Consider the following 15,120-nt stretch of genomic DNA (forward strand, 5'->3'; position numbering starts at 1 on the left):
GCATCCTTCAGATCATTTTACTCAAATTATACAGCAGGTGGCTCCACGACTACTGCTAAATTATGACAAAACACTACAACTCAGGATGTCTATTTCAACCCTGTTACACAAGGACTAGAGTAACACCTTACAATGAAATGCTTTCTTGCATGTAGGCCAACAACAGCAAGTACAAAATACCACAGCAAGTACAAAATTGGTAGGCCGTTATTGTAAATAAGAATGTGTTCTTAACTGACGTGCCTAGTTAAATACAGGTTAAATAATACACAATCTAAAAAGTGAATAACAATGGATCAAAGAGTACAGAGAATGTGCAATCAGGCAGTTAAAATACATTTAGTATAACAGTGAAATTGATATGTACATATGAGAGGGATAAATTGTCTAGTGCATATTTAATAAAAAAAGAATATGAAATGTACGTTATTATATCTTAAGCCACAATCGGCCCAAATGTGGCCTGCAATAATGAATACAGAATCGTTTGCCGTCCCGTAGCACTCACTTCTGTCATCATGAAGTGCTTTGAGTGTCTAGTCAAGGATCATATCACCGCCACCTTACCGGCCACCCTAGACCCACTTCAGTTTGCATACCGCCCCAACAGGTCCACAGAGGACGCAATCGTCATCACACTGCACACTGCCCTATCCCATCATCAAGCTGGAGTCCCTGGGTCTGAACCCTGCCCTGTGCAACTGGGTCCTGGCGCCCCCAGGTGGTGAAGGTAGGAAACAACATCTCCACTTCGCTGACCCTCAACACTGGGGCCCCACAAGTGTGTGCTCAGCCCTCTCCTGTACTCCCTGTTCACCCACGACTGCGTGGCCATGCATGCCGCCAATTCAATCATCAAGTTTACAGATGACAACAGTAGTGGGCTTGATCACCAACAATGACGAGACAGCCTACAGGGGGCACTCGGAGTGTGGTGTCAGGAAAACAAATCAAATTGTATTAGTCACATGTGCCGAATACAACAGGTGTAGACCTTACAGTGAAATGCTTACTTACGAGCCCCTAACCAACAATCCAGTTTCAAAAAAATACAGATAAGAATAAGAGATAAAAGTAACAAGTAATTAAAGAACAGCAGTAAAAAATAACAATATATACAGGGGGGTGCCGGCACAGAGTCAATATGCGGGGGCACAGGTTAGTTGAAGTAGTATGTACATGTAGGTAGAGTTATTAAAGTAACTTGGCATAGATGACAACAGAGAGTGGCAGTGGTGTGGAGAGGGGAGGGGGCAATGCAAATAGTCTGGGTAGCCATTTGACTAGATGTTCAGGAGTCTTATGGCTTGGGGATAGAAGTTGTTTAGAAGCCTCTTGGACTTGGCGCTCCGGTACCGCTTGCAAAGCTGAAGTCTTTGACAATTTTTAGGGCCTTCCTTTGACATCGCCTGGTATAGAGGTCCTAGATGGCAGGAAGCTTGGCCCCAGTGATGTACTGGGCCGTTCGCACTACCCTCTGTAGTGCCTTGCGGTCGGAGGCCAATCAGTTGCCATAGCAGGCGGTGATGCAACCAGTCAGGATGCTCTTGATGGTGCAGCTGTCAAATCTTTTGAGGATCTGAGGACCCATGTCAAATCTTTTCAGTCTCCTGGGGGGGAATAGGTTTTGTCGTGTCCGCTTTACGACTGTCTTGGTGTGCTTGGACCATGTTAGTTTGTTGGTGATGTGAACACCAAGGAACTTGAAGCTCTCAACCTGCTCCACTGCAACTCCGTTGATGAGAATGGGGGCGTGCTCGTTCCTCTTTTTCCTGCAGTCCACAATCAACTCCTTTGTCTTGATCACGTTGAGGGAGAGGTTGTTGTCCTGGCACCACACGGCCAGGTCTTTATCCTCCTCCCTATAGGCTGTCTCGTTGTTGTCTGTGATCAGACCTACCACTGTTGTGTCAACAGCAAATTTAATGATGGTGTTGGAGTCGTGCCTGGCCGTGCAGTCATAAGTGAACAGGGAGTACAGGAGGGACTGAGCACACACCCCTGAGGGGCACCTGTGTTGAGGATCAGCGTGGCAGATTTGTTGTTACCTACCCTTACCACCTGAGGGCGGCCCATCAGGAAGTCCAGGATCCAGATGCAGAGGGAGGTGTTTAGGCACAGGGTCCTTAGCATATTGATGAGCTTTGAGGGCACTATGGTGTTGAACGCTGAGCTGTAGTCAATGAATAGCATTCTCACATACACTTGAAGTCGGAAGTTTACATACACTTAGGTTGGAGTCAATAAAACTAGTTTTTCAACCACTCCACAAATATCTTGTTATTACTTCTTCAGGCTAGGGTCCTTTTTTCTGAATTTCTGCCTGACTGACGTACCCAAAGTAAACTGCCTGTTACTCAGGCCCAGAAGCCAGGATGTGCATATAATTGGTACCATTGGATAGAAAACACTTTGAAAAAAGTTTGGAGAAATTTTAAAATACTGTATGAGAGTATAACACAATAGATATGTTAGGAAAAAATCCAAAGAAAAACCAACCAGAATCATATTTTTATTGAGAGCCCATGCTCTTCCAATGGAACTTAGGGTCATATCCAAATCCAGCTCCCAGATTGCAATTCCTATGGCTTCCACTAGACGACAACAGTCTTTGTTCAAGGTTTCAGGCTTGTTTCTTCCCAAACGAGGAAGAATTTTGAGTTTTAGTACTGGGAGTCAGAGTTGGAAATCAGTCTGTGCGCATGCGATGAAGAGGACGTGCACCTGCTAATTTTGCTTTCCTATTGAACATACTTCTTTCCATATTTAATATTATAGTTTAATTACATTTTAGGGTACCTGAGGATTAAATAGAAAGGTATTTTGACTTTTTTTAACAAAGTTTAGCGGTAGCTTTTTGGATTCCTTTCTCTGCATGTTGAATGAGTGTATTACTCAAATCTATAGCGCCAACTAAACAGACCTTTTGGGATATAAAGAATGATTTTATCTAACAAAACGACCATGCATGTTGTAGCTGGGACCCTTTAGATTGCAAATCAGAGGAAGATTTTCAAACAGTAAGTAAATTTTTAATTGCTATTTGTGATTTCCTAAAGCCTGTGCTCGTCGCAAAATATTTTGATGTGAGGCGCCGTCCTCAAACAATCGCATGGCATGTTTTCGCTGTAAAGCCTACTGTATATCGGACAATGCAGTTAGATGAACAAGACCGATATAAGACACTTGTATGTACCTAACTGTTTAATACCATAATTGTTATATTTTATTTGAATTGCGCGCCCTCCAATTTCACCGGAAGTTGTCGACAGGTGTCCCGCTGGCTTAACAAACTATAGTTTTGGCAAGTCGGTTAGGACATCTACTTTGTGCATGACACAAGTAATTTTACCAACAATTGTTTATAGACAGATTATTTCACTTATAATTCACTGTATCACAATTCCAGTGGGTCAGAGGTTTACATACACTAAGTTGACTATGCCTTTAAACAGCTTGGAAAATTCCAGTAAATTATGTAATGGCTTTCGAAGCTTCTGATAGGCTAATTGACATCATTTGTCAATTGGAGGTGTACCTATGGATGTATTTCAAGGCCTTCCTTCAAACTCATCTCTAGGAGACACGTTCTGTCTCCTAGAGATGAACATACTTTGGTGCGAAAAGTGCAAATCAATCCCAGAACAGCGAAGGACCTTGTGAAGATGCTGGAGGAAATAGGTACAAAAGTATCTATATCCACAGTAAAACGAGTCCTATACCGACATAACCTGAAAGGCCGGCTCAGCATGGAAGACGCCACTGCTCCAAAACCGCCATAAAAAAATCCAGACTACGGTTTGCAACTGCACATGGGGACAAAGATCGTACTTTTTGGAGAAATGTCCTCTGGTCTGATGAATCAAAAATAGAACTGTTTGGCCATAATGACCATTGTTATGTTTGGAGGAAAAAGGGGGATGCTTGCAAGCTGAAGAACACCATCCCAACTGTGAAGCACGAGGGTGGCAGCATCATGTTGTGGGGGTGCTTTGCTGCAGAAGGGACTCGTGCACTTCACAAAATAGATGGCATCCTGAGGTAGGATAATTATGTGGATATATTGAAGCAACATCTCAAGACATCAGTCAGGAAGTTAAATTAAAGCTTGGTCGCAAATGGGTCTTCCAAATGGACAATGACCCCAAGCATATTTCCAAAGTCATGGCAAAATAGTTGAAGGACAACAAAGTCAAGGTATTGGAGTGGCCATCACAAAGCCCTGACCTCAATCCTATAGAAAATGTAGTCCAGGTGGGAAAAATTAACTAAATTCCTTTAGTCCAGGTGGGAAAGAGTTGTGTGGAGTGCAATAGAGATTGCATCATCTGTGGATCAACCTCTCACTCAATGTCAACAAAACAAAGGAGATGATCGTGGACTTCAGGAAACAGCAGAGGGAGCACCCTCCTATCCACTTTGAAGGGACAGCAGTGGAGAAGGTGGAAAGTTTTAACTTCCTGGGTGTACACATCACAGACAAACTTAAATGGTCCACCCACACAGACAGTGTGGTGAAGAAGGTGCCTCTTCAACCTCAGGAGGCTGAAGAAATGTGTCACCCTGTCGGGCTGTATACGGCAACTGCCTGGTACGGCAACTGCACCGCCCTCATCCGCAAGGCTCTCCAGAGGGTAGTGAGGTCTACACAATGCATCACCGGCGGCAAACTACCTGTCCTCCATAACACCTACAGCACCAGATGTCACAGGAAGGCCAAAAAGATAATCAAGGACAACCACCACCCGAGCCACTGCCTATCCACACTGCTATCATCCAGAAGGCGAAGTCAGTGCAGGTGCATCAAAGCTGGGGCCGAGAGATGGAAAAACAGCTTCTATCTCAAGGTCATCAGACTGCTAAACAGCAATCACTCAATCACTGCCTACATTGAGACTTTAATAAATGGTCACTAGTCACTTTAAACAATGCCACTTTAATAATGTTTACATATCTTACATCACATACTCCACCTTGCCTATGCCGTTCGGCCATCACTCAACCATATACGTACATATTCTCATTCACCCCTTTTTTTATATTTAACCTGGCAAGTCAGTTTGGAACAAATACTTATTTTCAATGACAGCCTAGGAACAGTGGGTTAACTGCCTTGTTCAGGGGCAGAATGACAGATTTGTACCTTGTTAGCTCGGGGATTCGATCTTGCAACATTTCGTTTACTAGTCCAACACTCCAAGCACTAGGCTATGCTGCCGCCCCTTTAGATTTGTGTGTATTAGGTAGTTGTTGGGGAATTGTTAAATTACTTGTTAGATTTTACTGCACTGTTGGTACTAGAAGCACAAGCATTTCGCTACACTTGTATTAACATCTGCTAACCATGTGTATGTGACCAATACAATTTGATTTGGCCCACTTTTGGCCCACATAGGACTGGCCACTGCCGAGGCAAAGCCAGCAGTGCTAAACAGTTTCCGCAAGTGGCCCGGAATTGTCTGCTATCTGCAAGGCCCAGTTTGTTAGTGACACGGCTAACTTTACAACAAAAAGCCTTTTTGAGCAAAGTAGCTTGCTTCTTCAGAATTGGTGGGTCCCCTGCGGGACGGTTGAGCTAACGAAGGCTAATGTGATTAGCATGAGGTTGTAAGTACAAGAACATTTCCCAGGACATAAACATAAATAATATTGTCAGAAAGCTTCAATTCTTGTTAATCTAACTGCATTGTCCAATTTACAGTAGCTATTACAGTGAAATAATACCATGCTATTGTTAGAGGAGAGTGCACAGTTTTGAACATGAAAAGTTATTAATAAACAAATTAGGCACATTTGGGCAGTCTTGATACAACATTTTGAACAGAAATACAATGGTTCATTGGATCAGACTAAAACTGTGCACATACACTGCTGCCATCTAGTAGCCAAAATCTAAATTGCACCTGGGCTGGAATAACACATTATGGCCTTTCTCTTGCATTTCAAAGATGATGGTACAAAAAAATAAAAAATAAACGTTTTTTTCTTTTCTTTGTATTATCTTTTACCAGATCTAATGTGTTATATTCTCCTACATTCCTTTCACATTTTCACAAACTTCAAAGTGTTTCCTTTCAAATGGTACCAAGAACAAGGCAGTTAACCCACTGTTCCTAGGCAGTCATTGAAAATAAGAATTTGTTCTTAACTGACTTGCCTAGTTAAATAAAGGTAAAAAAATAAATAATAATAAATAAATATGCATATCCTTGCTTACTAGCAATGATGCCAAACATTATCTAGCTAGCTAACGTTAGCTATAACAAGTCCGCAGCCAGGCTACAGCAGAAAATACCAAAACGAATTAGCTAACTAGCTAACAACATGAAAAACATTACATTTAGGCAGTTCCACTTACCGGTCGAATCACTGAAAAAATATCAACACATTGCTCACTTACAGCCCATGAAAAAAAATGTCAGGGCCTATTTGGGATCCATGTTATAGCTCACATGGGTTTTCCCATTTGTTACCCAGTTGGTATGACCAACTCGAGTTTCAAGTTTCACATTTTTATGTAACGTGCACAAGTACAGTGAAATGCCTTTCTTGCCAGCTCTTTTACCAACAATGCAGTAATCAATTTCAATATAGTACTGGTTCACATAGACCGTCCCTGACCATATTCACACCAGATAGCCCACTTACAACACATGTATTCAGGGCCCATTGTAGTCAACATGGGTTCACTTGTGTGTGACTAACCTGATTGGGTTCCAATCATAATTCCTGAAAAAAATAACACCAGATTTCACACTTACATACCATCTTTTTTTAAATTCAGGGTCCATTTGGGACCCACATTATAACCCACATAGGTTTGTCCATGTATGGCTCAAAAGGTTAATCCAACCGGGTAACAGCTAAGATAGCAATTTAAAGCCTCTGCCCAGTTGAAACCCATGAAGCCCATATAAAACCCAGGTGGGGCTCACATGTTGGCTGGTTTAACATACTTGTTTTGTCTGACTATTCGGCACAACCCTATGATTGTGTATTGATACACCATCCAAAGTTGAATTAATCATTTCCCCATGCTCAAAGGGATAGTCAATGTCTGCTTTGTTTTACCCATCTACCAATAGGTGCTCTTCTTTTTGAGGCTTGGAAAACCTCCCTGGTCTTTGTGGGTGAATTTGTGTTTAAAATTCACTGCTCAACTGAGGGACCTTACAGATAATTGTATATGTGGGGTACAGAGATAAGGTGGTCATTAAAAAAGCATGGTGTACACTATTATTGCACAAAGAGTGAGTCCCATACAAATTTTTACTCTTGAACTTATTTAGGGTTGCCATAACAAAGTGGTTGAATGCTTATTAACTCAAGACATTTCAACTTTTCCTTTTTATTTAAATTGTAAAAATTACAAAAAACATAATTCCACTTTGACATTATGGGGGTTTTGTGTGTAGGCCAATGCCATTAAAAAAATATTTAATACATTTTAAATTCAGGCTTTAACGCAACAAAATGTGGAAAAAGTCAAGGGGTGTGACTACTTTCTGGAAGCACTGTACTGTAACTCCCCTCCTGAAAAACGAACATGAAATTGCAAAATAAGCTGTTTGTGACGTGGTTATGTTTGCAATAGCCTACTGTTACAACAGCCACATAAATGGTTTGTTAGAACTGTTTTGTGTACAAGCGGGAGTGACCCGCATGCAGAGCAATCTCCATATTTTGCATCATATTACGCAAGGGATATACAACAAGGGTATATGGTGTGTTCCATGACGCGCTAGCAGAAGTCCACGAGTTTCAAGTCGTCTTAGTTTGAACGCTTGTTATGGGCATTTTACACACGTTCATTACATTTACAGGTGATTAGAACGTTTGAATATTGTACTTTCAGACGCATGAATCGGTGCCACTGCCACAGACACGCCTGTGCAGTAACGGGTACTTTAAACATTGTACTACCACATTGTAGCCCCTCCCATCTCAATGTCTGCCTGTTGCGATGAGTCGCTTACTCCGGGAGGGAGATGTTTCTAAAAATGGATAAATTTGTTAAAATTAGTCAGTTAACGTTACATTTACAGAATGTAAATGCCACAGCAAGGCGTTGGAGAGGAAGAAATTAAAACGACTTTTTCCATATAGCTAGCCAGCGTCAGCTTTGTAGTTGTAATGCTATCTTATTTTCATTGAAATAGCATGGCTAGTTAGCAATAGTCTTCTGTCTAGCCTGTAACTCATAGTTGTTACGTTGTGGAACAGAGCAATAGTTCTTTGTACTTGTCATTTGGTTGAGACTAACATTAGTTTAGAAAATAATTGTTTACTTTGTGTACATTTGTTGTGTAATTGGTTGGCTATGCTAGTCAGCAAGCTGAGATGTATTTACTCAAGTTGGCCATTAGCTAATGTTTTAGGAGAACAGGCTAGATTCCTGCAGGATCTAGACAATAGAGCAGCGTTTCTTAAAGTATGGGTCGCGACGTAAATGTATAATTATTTCATTAATTACTGGAATTGATTGTGCAAGTGCGCTCTCTGCTTAGCAGCGGTCTCTGCTCAGTTTGGCAGCTGCGCGAGAGGGAGATGCCGTGTGCTTCGCGGTTTTCTGCATTTTTCCCCTGCAGTTTTCTTGAAGATCATTCCGGGGCCCACACGCTGGAGCGCTGTGGTTCAAGCCAATGACTTGTTATCCCCACTCGCCATCCCTCACCGCTGTCATGAAATGGACTCCTGCTAACCACAAGTTCTGACTAAGCTCAGTCGTCATGAAACGCATATACAGTGATGACATTATTCACTTTCATACACACTTTGAGAAATAACGAGGAGCGCCACAATGTGTTTTGTGTGGGTAAGTGCTTAGTAATGAGCCTCTCAAAACGTACAAATTAATAAAACGACACGTCCTGACCAAACATCCAGGCACAACATGACGGTAAACCCAGGGAGTTATTTCAGAACATGGAAGAACGCTTCAGGAAACAGTGCTTCGAAAGTGGGAAAGTAAGTCAACTAACAAGGCATTGTTGTCATTTTATAACAGGGTGATGATAAGCAGAAATAAGGGAGTACTATCTCTCATAGTAGTAGATGGGAGTTTATCTTTCAAACAATCCCCTGGCCTTGTGTCACGTTCTGACCCTAGTTATTGTGTTAATTGTTTGTTTTAGTAGGTCAGGACGTGAGTTGGGTGGGCATTCTATGTTTTGTGTCTGGTTAGTCTATTTCTGTGTTTGACCTGATATGGTTCTCAATCAGAGGCAGCTGTCAATCGTTGTCCCTGATTGAGAACCATATTAAGGTAGCCTGTTTGGTGTTGGGTTTTTGTGGGTGATTGTATTTCGTGTCAGTGTTCGTGCCACACAGGGCTGTTTCGGTTAGACTCTCTTTATTTATTTTTATTTAAAAAAAAAAAAAAAAAAACGTTAGTGTTCAGGTTATTTTGTTAATAAAACATGGACACTTTCCACTCTGCGTATTGGTCCGATCCATACACCTCCTCTTCAGACGAAGAGGAGGAAATCAGCCGTTAAACCTTGTAACGTTACACAACTAACGTAAACTCACCCCATTCCGTACAAATGTGCGCAACCGCAACATTCAAAGGAGGCTACAAAGAAAACTAATGGGACTGTGTTGACTTCAAAATCGGGGGTGTGAACTAGGTTTCTATTCAAGCGTTGATCGACATGGCTCTATAGTATTGGAGAAAAGTTGAAAAAACGGACCCTCCGTTACATCGTGACGTGTCATGTCGTAACGTACAGCACGCATAAAGCAACTATTTCTGCCTTACAATCGCTCTCCACCAGGTGTAGCACTTCTCTCATCGTTTAAAAACAAGAAATGGACAGTGATGGGGGTAAGGGGGATACCTAGTAATTTTTTGCATAATCATTGCATGCGATCATCATTCTCAAAGCCGCTGTTTACTTCTAAGATCACTTTAGCACCGCCCTAAAAACCAGATTCAAATTCGACACAAACCTTCAAATAGGTATGTAATGACACATATAAACTCTTTATAGTGTTTTATTTACATTTTAGAGGAGATAAGGTGATAAGTTGGACAGATCGAGTGAAAAAAAGCAATTTTCCCACACAACATCTCTCCTTCTCACTATCACTCATTAGTTTTGCTTCCCCACCCGCCATTTTTAAAAAGACCCGACGGGACTCATTGCCTGCTTGAATTATGCAGAAACAGGCAGCGTTTAGGTCATGCAATTGATTCTGTTGGAAAGGGGAGAAATTGTGCTTTACAATGGTATTGACATTACAGTTGATCTGGAAGTATTATGTTTTTGGGGCTCTAAAATAAGGGCAATTGTATGGACCAAGGCGATGTACGAGTTTACGTTAATAGCTAACGTTAGCCAAAGCAAGCTAACTAGCTACTGATAGTGCAACCCTAAGAAACAGTACAGAGGAAGATAAAAAATGCAGGCCTACTGTACATTTTACTGTAGAAATGATTGTTGAAAACAAGTCTAGGTTGGAACTGTTGCTGTTACAAGTAATAATTTTTATTCTGAACTGGAATAAACTGATTGACGCAAGATGCTTTTTGAAGCAAACACTCACACAGTTCTGGGTTGCTCATCTGCAGCAGGAAGCGGTCTCCTGCCTGACTGAGAAAACAGTAGATGTTCTGATCCAGTTTGGCACCACCTACCTATGCAAGTCAGGGTTCTCAAGTACAGAAACAGTGTCAATGCTGAGCATGACCTCAGTGTTGCACTGTTAAAAACTGAGCCCAGAATAGACATGCTTGTTGGAAACTTCAACCAGCCACACACCTCTCATTAGGACTGTGTGTATGTGTCTGTTTTGTGGTCTACATCTGTGTGATGTGATCAATCCGTTTATTCCGGTTCAGAATAGAAAATAAAAAAATGCATTTTAACAGCAGCAGTACCAACCTATACTTTATATCAACAATATTTATACAGCATTTATACAGTAATTTATACTTTTTTATCGATATTGTCACGTAGGTTTGCACGATCAAAAGGCCTGTGTGTGTGTGTATGTGTGTGCTGTTATACATATGTGTGATTTAAATTATTTATTGTATATTAACCGCAACAGTTCCAACCTAGACAGGTATGTAAGAGTGTTTTTAATGGGGAAAAATAAACATGAGAAGATTTATAGGTATTTCATTGTTATTTTTTTGTTGTCTATATTGCATTTTTTTAGGCATAAGGGCAATAAAATGTACCAATATTTACGTATAGTTGCATATTTTCCTACGCTTGGGTCCCAGGAAAACACAGAATTTCAAAATTTCTCATTTGGGTCCCAGGCTGAAAAAGTTTAAGAACCCCTGCAATAGAGAATGGAGAATAAGATCTGGCTGTTGCAGTACCCAGATGAGGGGAGAGGAAACTGCTACAGAGATAAAAAGGTAAGATCTCTATCTTGAGTAGCTATATTTCAAGGTTTAACTTTTTATTGGCTTGCTAAATGAGCTGCTTTTCCTGAAAATGTATCTGATAACCGAGGTAAAGTCAGATTCAGGTTGGATATTCGACAGATATTCTACTGTAGTTTTCCTTATGTCCACCAACAGCAGTTCGGGCCCGTCAAACATAGTGACAAATAAACATTTTCACATTTCAATAGCTCTTTAACAATTACTCCTAAAACATTCAAAGCTGGTTCTAGCTAACCCGATGGCATAGACACACATCGCACACACTTTTTTTTGTTGCTTTACATCTCACTATTTTAAATTCTTTATTTGAATTTTTGAATTTCAATAGATCCTTGGTCAATAGATCCCAGACCCAACCCCCCACCGGTCCGCCATCGGCCCGCTGACGGACACCACCCCGACGAACCTCCGCACGCAGCGCAGAAACTCTGGACGCGTGCCGGGCCCTTCTCGCGGATCTCCCCAGCTACGCCGCTCGCCGGCCCCACACATTGTAGGTAAGGAGGTCTCCTCTACGCTCACTAGACTTGAGGCGGAGACTAAACCCATTGGCCTCGCAGTGATAGGGCATTGCATGGATCTGGCTCATGCCCTACGAAGTGGGGAGAAGTATCTCCAGCTTGTCTGGGGAGGGAGGCCTACATCTGATGTGAGTAGTACCATCCACGCCCATTGATTTGCTGCGGAACCATAAAACGTACGGAAGAAGCCTAGGTTCTTCCACGGATCACTGAATGTCAACTTTATGAAATTCAAAGGAGCGTACCCACCTATCGCGGTCGCACTCAAATCACCCGTGGAGTGACTGTGACCCACTCATGTCAAGGTGAGGAATATCAATGAAGCGTTGGTCAAGGTGGTTCCTATGGCTCTGTCCCGGAGGGCTGTATGGGCAAGAAAATGATTGAAAGGGGATGATTCTTTTCTGTTGCTTCTCCCGACACCCAGTCGATGGTGCCGCTAGATACTGCGATGGTTATTTGGTTCTCAAGCCTATAAGTATTGCGCTGGCACTTGATGTCGATTTTGTGTAAAAACCCAGTTAAAGTCAACTGAAAGTTAGTAGCGGTAACTGATGTCCAGTTTGTAAGACAGAAAAGCCTCTGATACCACCGGCATTACTTGAATGGATGTCAATTTGGTGATATCTGACCATAGCATGCTACCCTTCGCGGTCACACTCAAACCACCTTCGGGGTGGCTGTGACCTCACAACAAAGTGAGGAAATTCGATGAAGCGGGGGTAAGCGGCAGGACATAATTAAGAGTCTCTTGAGGTAGCCAAATGCCTCGTCATCTAATTAGTGACGTTCATGAACGGATGAGCAAGATTCCCACTGTCCCTACCTACTATCTAGCGAAACCACAGCCAAGGGAACGGACTTGACTGAATCAGCAGGGAAAGAAGACCCTGTTGAGCTTAACTCTAGTCTGGCACTGTGAAGAGACATGAGAGATGTAGTGGGAGGCCTTGACCGCTGGTGAAATACCACTACTCTTATCGTTTTTTCACTTACCATTGTGAAGCAGAATTCACCAAGCGTTGGATTGTTCACCCACTAATAAGGAACGTGAGCTGGGTTTAGACCGTCGTGAGACAGGTTAGTTTTACCCTACTGATGATGTGTTGTTGCAATTACCAGGTGCATGTGGTTCCTGACAGTGGGACTATAGACGTTTTAGTAATTCCAGGGAGAGGGGTGTGAGCTATACTCTAAGGCCGGGAGAGGGGTGTTGACCGGGTAGGGAGAGTAGGTGTGGAGGTCTGTAGTTTCAGGGAGTAAACTATACACTCTCAGACACAGGGAGAGGGCAGGAAGGCGGGCAGGGAGTCCTAGAGGCCAGGAGTCAGAGGTCACCAGGTCAATGGGGGCCTGCCTGGAGGTCAGGAAGGCCCCAGGGAGAAGGCCTGAGTGAATAGGTGTGTGAGTGACACTGTCCTTCAAGGGGGCAGAGCAGGCAAATTAATGTAAAATCGTGTGAGATGAAAATGGACAAACTAAATGGTGTGCAATGTGTAGGCCCACTGAGTGTACATTCTGAACATTGTTTGAAGTCAGTAGGTCACATGACTAAGAAGCTATTGAATGTAAAAAAAGTTTGTACTTTGTTTACACTCTCTAACTAATACAAAATGCTGCTCACATTTCCACATGTTTATTAGCTTTGCAAAGCGAACTAATGTCCAAATCGTAAAAATAACACCTGTGCAATGTTGTGCACAATTTTTCCAACATCATGACACTTATTTGGAGTCTGTGGCTCAAGTGGTTTGAAAGCACGAATATCCGTTGAATATCCAACCTGAAACTGTCTTTACCTCGGTTACCTGATAAAGTTGTTAGTTCTAGTTATTGTTTTTCTTATGCAATGTCCAGGAAATGTCAAATACTCAAGCATCTGCAGACCAGTGAGGAGGAGGAGGAAAGCCTATAGAACAAGAATTACTAGGTATTGCTAAATAAGCTGCTTTTCCGGAAAATGCCTATCTGATAAAGCTACACTTTTAGCACCTTTTTTTCTATTTAGAACTTGAAAAGTTAGTCAGCTGTAGGATAACTTTTTGAAGAACCCTTGTTGGTTCCAGGTAGAACCTTTTTAGTTCCAAGTAGAACCATTTTGGGTTCCATATAGAACCCTCTGTGGAAAGGGGGTTCTACATGAAACCCAAATGGGTTCTACCTGGAACCAAAAAGGGTTATACTACGGGGACAGCTGAAGAACCCTTTTTTCTAAGAGTGTATCTAGTTCTAATGCAATGTCCATGTTACAGCCACAACATGATGATCATGTAGTCAAGCATATGAAGACTAGCGAGGAGGAGAAATGCCTGCTTTGGATGAGCAAGGAAGAACAATAACAACTAGCTATATCAGATAAACATGTTCAGGGAAAGCAGGGAGAGAGCAAGCTGGTAGTAGTAACATTATTATTTGAAACCTCACATACGCATGTATCTGTGTTATAATTAAGCAATAAGGCACCTCGGGGTTTGTGGTATATGGACAATATACCACGGCTTAGGGCTGTTCTTCTGCACGACGCAACGTAGAGTGCCTGGATACAGCCCATAGCCGTGGTATATTGGCCATATACCACAAACCCCCGAGGTGCCTTCTTGCTATTAAAAACTGGTTGCCAACATAATTACAACAGTGAACAAGTAATATTGACTCATATCCGTGATATACGGTCTGATATATACCATGGCTTGCTATCTGTCTCATGTTGTACCGATCATCAATATGAACAAGACTGAATTCCGTTGAATTGTCAACTGGTCTAAATTCTTGTTAGGAAGATGTTGCTGTTCAGAATGACATGTTTATGACTGTTGATGTTCACATATGTTGAATGAGCATCACCACACCTTCACAAAGTCATACAATGTTTGCTTCATGAACAATTGTTACATCTGAAATAAATACAGAATTATTTTTAGTTTATTCTGTTTCTAATGTTTTTTATGCTGGATGTGAGTAATTTAGCAGGTCTATAGTATAATGTATTGTTTTGAAATGTTTATTAAATATCTATTCAGTCAACTCACTTATTTTGTACGGTTACTTTTTACATGCTGAAACAGTCTCATTAGTTTTGAGCTAGAATATGATAGGGTAAATGTCTACTACCCTTTTTAAAATGTTGTTGATGAATGAAATTAGCACTGTTTCTAATAGTTTGTTGCTACTGTCTGGTGAGGATGTGGGCAATAT

General features: G+C 41.7%; 1 long non-coding RNA gene across 1 annotated transcript; it reads left to right on the forward strand.

Moving 5' to 3' along the window:
* Positions 1–7,768: 7,768 nt before the first annotated feature.
* LOC129855063 (uncharacterized) lies at positions 7,769–14,953 on the forward strand. The gene is made up of 3 exons (XR_008759417.1): positions 7,769–8,967; positions 11,273–11,374; positions 11,733–14,953. It is a non-coding gene; the product is annotated as an uncharacterized LOC129855063 (long non-coding RNA).
* Positions 14,954–15,120: the final 167 nt, after the last annotated feature.

The sequence above is a fragment of the Salvelinus fontinalis genome, chromosome 1 (genome assembly GCF_029448725.1).
Source record: "Salvelinus fontinalis isolate EN_2023a chromosome 1, ASM2944872v1, whole genome shotgun sequence".
Taxonomy (NCBI): domain Eukaryota; kingdom Metazoa; phylum Chordata; class Actinopteri; order Salmoniformes; family Salmonidae; genus Salvelinus; species Salvelinus fontinalis.